Genomic DNA, 6,672 nt, shown 5'->3' with positions numbered 1-6,672 from the left:
GATAATGGGGAATTCTGCAGAAGAAATTTTCCAAATCAAAGGAATGCACAAATGGTGAAGCTGTGCATGTCTCGGGAGGCCCTCAAAACCTGATTTTATGATTTCCAAGCTGCTTGGGATGAGTACAGATTTTTGTGTGGTGTTGGGGATATGAACCATGGTTTAATATGGTGGTTTATGGATATAACAGCCTATCAGATGTATCACATACATTACCCATGCTACAAAATACCTTTCAGAGAGTGATGCCGCTCAACTTTCTGGATTATCTCAAGCATGACGATAACCTCAAAAATCTTCTCAGAGAAAGGAGTGAATTGGCAGTAGGTAGAAAAATGGGAAATATGGAGTTGGTGGTGTAAATAAATTGGGTTTTCCTTGGCAATAAAATGTTGATTTCAATAAAATTTTGAACCCAAATTTCTCTTCCGACATGCATTTCTTATTTTCTTTATAATTAATTAATGTAAATAAATTGGGTTTTGGTGAGGCCCAACATCTGTGATTGAATATTGATTGACTTTGATTTGTTTTGTGATTTATATGTGATTACTCTACACTTGTGCACTAACCCTATTTCCATGTAAGCGCTCTCGTTTTCGCTCAAGTATGCTCCCATCTCCATCTTGCTTATTTATTCATTCTTGTGCATACTTTGCTTTGTTCTATATCCTGAACTTTGGTATCCACGATTAATCAATCACTTGCTACACTTGCCTTAGCCGATTAATAGAAACCTAATTTTTAGAACTTAGAGGGGTACTACTACAACTTACTACGGTATATTTCCAATAAATAACTTGACCCTTAGACTTTGACTTGATTTTCTCAAACCTACTTTTCATTTATAGGAGTCACACTTACAGTTTTTTTTTTCATTTAAAAATAAAACAAAAATAAGTGGCGACTCCAAAAATAATTTTTAAAAATCAGTTTTTCAAATAAAAAACGAGTCTTGCCATCGAATGGGAACACATGCAAAAAATGCGGGTCCACAATATATCCCCTACTATTTTTTCTAAAAGAATGTGATATCTTTGTATATTATATCTAATGGATATGATATTCTAAGGTAGTATACATAATAAGATATGTTATGTTATGTTTATATTTAGTTTGTAAAATGAATAAAAAAAATGAAATGGAATATATATTATTTTTCAATATTTAATATTTGTTTAAAATAAAATTATATTGCATTCCAATATTCACTATTAAAAAAATGGAAATTTTCTTTTGTCTAGCAATATTTATGACTAAAAGATTTAAAATTTATATATAATTTTTTTATATTATGTTGTTCAATATATAACAATAATTTAATATATATTAAATTAGGGTTGCAACTTAGGGCGGTTAGTTGAGTTAATGGCTAACTGGATCCTAACCCAAACTAAAAAACAATCAACCCAAACTCAATCCAACCTAACCTCTAACGCAAGGTACTCAACCCAACCCGATGTCATTTTTCTAAGCTTGGGTTGAACTTGGGTTAGTCGAGTTAAAGTCGGGTTGATCAAATTAAACTCGGGTTGATTGGGTTAAACAGGTTAAACTCAGGTTAATTGGGTTGTTTAGGTTGCATGATTCAAAATCTATCCATATTATTTTCTGTTTTAAATTCTATATATTTATACCAAAATTTAAATAGTAAGTAATACAAAATTTCAAAATGACAATAAAAAAATAAAAGTAAATTTATATAACCCTCTAAAAACAAAAACAAAAAAAAAAGTATATGATATAATTATAATTGATATTTTTTCTTTAAAATCTAAAATGAAAAGGAATATTATTTTAAAGGATATAAACACTATAAAAACATTAAATCAGGTTCGAGTTAGACTCAAGTTATTCAAACCTTGGTCCAAACCCAACCCAAATTAAACTCGGATTGAGAAAACTTAACTTAAGCTCAACCCAAGGATTGAAAATGTTTGTCTAAACCCACTCAAACATCGAGTTAGGTTTAGGTTGGGTTGGACCAACCCTTCCAAGTTGCACCTTATATAAAATAATACATATATTGGCATTATTTTACAATATATTTTACAAATGTTTTTTACTTCTTTTATTTTTAACTATGAATTTAATTTTTTAATAATTTTTTTATTTTAAAAAATAAATTTACGATACATAATATATGTATACCCTACATACATAATATATGTATACCCTATATAAATTTATGATACATAATATATGTATACACTCCATAGATTTCTATATATGATTTTAGGATCAAACCTATCAATGAATATAAAAAATTTACTAATTCACAGTTCAATGATCGAACTGATGATTGAATTACAGTTGAACTAGTAATATCATAAATATACAATTTATATGTTATTAAAATAAAAAATAATTATACAATTTCAAATATATAAAGAAAATAAAATTTATTAATATTTTAATTTTAATTTATAATAATATCAAATTAAATATATAGATATATTAATATTTTAACATTTTATTAAATAAAAGATATGTAATGTTTAAATGTGAAGATATTTATTAAAATTTAATTAATTTTACATATATATTAAAATTTATATAACCTATTATTTTATCATTTAAAAAAATATTACATTATTTTTACTTATATTATTATAAAAATTTTGAAAAGAATCATGTCTATTATTATTTTGGTTTGCAATATTAAATAGAAGGCATAAAGTAGTTGAGTGGAGTTAAAACCCTTAGAGCCTTAGGTCCAAATGTCAAATCCTCATCTCTCCCATTCCCACATCAAAATCAGATGAGGGAAGTTTGTAATGGCCATTCACCCAGAGCAAGTTACAATGCGTGAGATCCAGTAGATAGCCCGCATGGACTTTAGGTTGTTGGGCTTGAGGCCCAATTTGGTTGGGCGCATTCTGCCACAAAATAAAGGGATCCAAACTTGAGCCGGTAGACCAGTTCACCGAGTTAGTGGTTAAACCGTTGATTGCTAGGTTCAGTGGCGGTTTGATAGCCATTCTGAAAGGCTCCGATCAAAGATTGGTCGACCAATCCGGTCTGGGAGAAAAGAAGAGAAGCGTGACAAAATAAAATTTGTCATTTGGTAATGAATCTTTAAATTAAATTGTGAGATATGTCACATGAGCTCTATACAAACAAAAGATATATAATAGCTTTCAAACTAAATAAAGGAAATAAAATATTTTAGTAATTAAGAAATATTACAAAAATAAATAGAAATAATGAATTTAATAATTAAAAGGTAATTATCAATTTTCATTAAAAATAACTTAAGATATTATCCAATTATGTTCTTCCAAATTTTATAAATGTTAATTTAATAAAAGAGTAATATTTCAAGGTTTAAAACTCCAAACATGTCTACAAAATCTCAATATGTCTCTTCAAACCTATAAATATATGAAATTATGTATATGAAATTCTATATGTCTGATGGGACAATCTCTATATCTCATTTCTTCTTTACCTAGAATCCGACAAGCATTTTTAGAGTCTGTTTGACAGTGATTTTCAAAAGTGTTTATACCCTTAAAAACACTTTTAAGTGTTTTTGGAATGAAAATAAGGTGTTTGGCAAATTTTTAAAAACACTTCTAAAAATCTGGAAAAACACTTAAAATGATTTTGAGAGAATCACTTGACAGGTGTTTTTAAAAAAAAAACACTTCAAAATTTTTGAAATATTCCAAAAATACCCCCAAGTGATTCCCGATACCTCCATTTCCCTTTCACTTACCTTTCTCCTTCAATCTCCTCCTCCATCACTCTCCATCTGAAAAGCGCTCCACTTTCATTCAACATCATTTATCTAATCGAAGGTAACCCTCTGTTCTTTGCTTGTTTTTCTTTTCCTTGTTTTTAATATCTGATTGTCTTGCAATGCTAGTTAGGGTTTTGGGTTTTAGGATTGTTTGGTTAGGAGGAAAGTATGAGAAAATGAAATGGTAAATCAATAGAGCAGTCGAGTCTCATTTCCCAATACTTCTCTCTGTAAAACTCTCATTCTCTATTCTGGTTCACATATGCAATCGCTCTGTTTAGGGTTTTTGGTTCACATATCTGTAAACCACATGTCTTTGATGTGATCGAGATCGTCATACATAACCCAGGAGAGAGGAGGATCCGGCTTGTGGACCGCTGATCGATTTCATTGCTTTCAGGGCTCTGTATCCTCCCAGACCTTCCAGCAGTGAGTTTTATGGTTTGATTCGTTTGAATGCATATAAGCATATTGCATACTTTCATACACATTATTATCTTTTTTTTTAACCATTTGGTACAAGTATATAGTAGTTATGGCACTATGCTCCCCTGCATTAGGTCCCCCCCTTATATATTGGACCACTTGTTTCGGATTGGGGCTCATCATATAACTATTTGTGGGTAGGTTTGAAGGCCCCGTTTTCCACTTTGCCTTATAGGTATTTTTCAACGTTTGCTCAATTCTATGAAATACTGTGAACCCCAATTAAATTTTTGGGCTGATCCGGTTTTGTATTTTCACTCTTTTTGGTGAGGAGCACCTTCATACATGCATTATTGCATTTTCAGGAGTTGTAATATGGTGCTCGATATCTTTCATTTATAACATTTCAGACCCTCTTTTGAGGTGGGATGATCCCGCTTATGTCGGGTAATGGGTCACCCAAATAATGACTCCCAAGGGTATGATGTAGATTGTCATTAAAGACACTCATACTGGAAAATAATCGGTTTTTAAATGAGATGATCAAAATTTAGACCTTAGGTTGTCTCTTTGAATCACACCCAACAAACAAATTCATGAGACACAAGTATATTTTTCGAGTGGCTAAACCTTCGCATTCTTTCTTAATTCAATCATCACATACTTCTTCTTTCATTAGGGTCATTTCAATTTCACATTTAGGTCGAGACCCATTTAAGACACAGACATAGAAAAGGGGAAAAACAGCTTTATGTATGAACAAATTGCCCTGCTATTTACCTTTAACATGATTGCATAGAAGCCCAGCTTTAATTCCTGTAAACCTTTAATTTTGCTATATTATTTGATATTGGGATGATCACTTCGAATTTCTTCCTCATGAAAAATACCACTTACCTTCGAAGTTGGTGTGTGTAAGAGTAGTTCTGAAAATCCTAGAACACATAAATCTTGCTGGAAATCCAATAGAACAAAATGAATGAAAGAGAAAATATTCATGCAGCACGAACAATTCTATAGTGGAGGAATGCCCTTATTGGAAACAACACTTAATTAAACACTCGTCGGATGTATGAACCATTTTATAATAATATTTGCTTTCACATTATGTGCAGGCCTATACAAGTTAAATACTTGGTGCACATGTTAAAAAAATGACTCAACATACTTCAACAAATCAAAAGGATATAGGTTCAAAGAAAAAACCGTTGTAAGAGCAGAGTAATGTGAGTATTATATATGCTATTTATGCATAGCTTCTTGTTCCAATTTATGCTAATTGAATCTATCTTCTATATTTATCATATGTAATGTAATTATCTACAAAATAAGAATAGAGCAGTGGGATGGGAAATGAGCCTATTTGTATGGGCTTCCTATTGCTTATCAGGAAAGGAGCGAATTGATAACTTTAAATTTGTGGCCTTGTATTTGTATTTGCATTTGCATTTCTAATATAAATGTATGGTTAGATGTGTGGTAAACTACATTTAAGATATTATTTGTTGTTGATCATCTGATAGTATCAGTTATAGGCCATGGAACCAAGTTGATTCCTTGAAAAATTATTGGAAAAATGTTTTGAAGTGTTAAGTCCCATACTTGTGATGAGAGATTAAATTGAGTATTTTGGAAAATTAAAAAGGAAATACAATTTAGGAGAATTACACAAGAACCTTGAGTATTGCAGTATTATATGTTCCTATCATGGTTACTTCTAGCCTGGTTCATATATATAAATAACTTGCTGCTTGAGGCTTTGTTAAGCTATGCTTTTTCTTGCCCAAACAATTAAAGGAAATGTTCCTTCTAGATACTTGAAGGATTTATTGTGAACATTATATTCAGTTGATAATATTCTTCTTTTTCAAAGAGGTAGAAAAGGAGAAAAACAGATTTATTAATGTATTTCTTTTTTTATTTGTGTAGATGTCTTCTAATAATAATGATCAAAATTTTGATGATGAAAACGGCGATGAACATGATTTTTATCAGTTGGTGCTTACGGGTTGTGCTGCAACTGTAAAACTTACTAGTTTCAAAGAAAAAAACCTTGCAGAACTTCTTCCCACACAGGATACAAGTTTGTAATGGATGTCTTAAATGGCCATGAAATTAGGTGTTTTGAGCAATTTAGAATGGAAAAACATGTGTTTATGAATTTATTAGAAACACTTACTAAAAGGTATGGCCTAAAAGAAGGTTTTGATGTGCCCTTAACAGAGGCCTTAGCAATGTTTCTCACTACAATAGGTCATGGACTAAGCAATAGGATGATTTAAGAAAGATTTCAACACTCTAGTGAATCTGTATCTAGATGGTTTGAGATTGTATTAGATGTTGTTTGTCTTATGGCCATGGATATTATAAAACCAAGTGATCCATAGTTTAAGGAAGTCCCTAATAAAATAAGAAATGATGATCGGTATTGGCCATATTTTAAGGATTGTATTGGGGTAATTGATGGAACTCATATACCTGTTGTGGTTCCTAGAGATAGA

The 6,672-nt window shown here is 30.8% G+C and overlaps 1 long non-coding RNA gene across 1 annotated transcript; it reads left to right on the top strand.

Moving 5' to 3' along the window:
- Positions 1–3,701: 3,701 nt before the first annotated feature.
- On the top strand, positions 3,702–5,562 carry LOC132254347 (uncharacterized). Its single transcript, XR_009466640.1, has 3 exons — positions 3,702–3,803; positions 4,027–4,174; positions 5,287–5,562. It is a non-coding gene; the product is annotated as an uncharacterized LOC132254347 (long non-coding RNA).
- The last annotated feature ends 1,110 nt before the right edge of the window (positions 5,563–6,672 follow it).

This window comes from Vitis vinifera, chromosome 9 (assembly GCF_030704535.1).
Source record: "Vitis vinifera cultivar Pinot Noir 40024 chromosome 9, ASM3070453v1".
Lineage (NCBI taxonomy): Eukaryota > Viridiplantae > Streptophyta > Magnoliopsida > Vitales > Vitaceae > Vitis > Vitis vinifera.
Note: the sequence above shows the minus strand (reverse complement) of the source record. Positions and strands in the feature narration are given on the sequence as shown.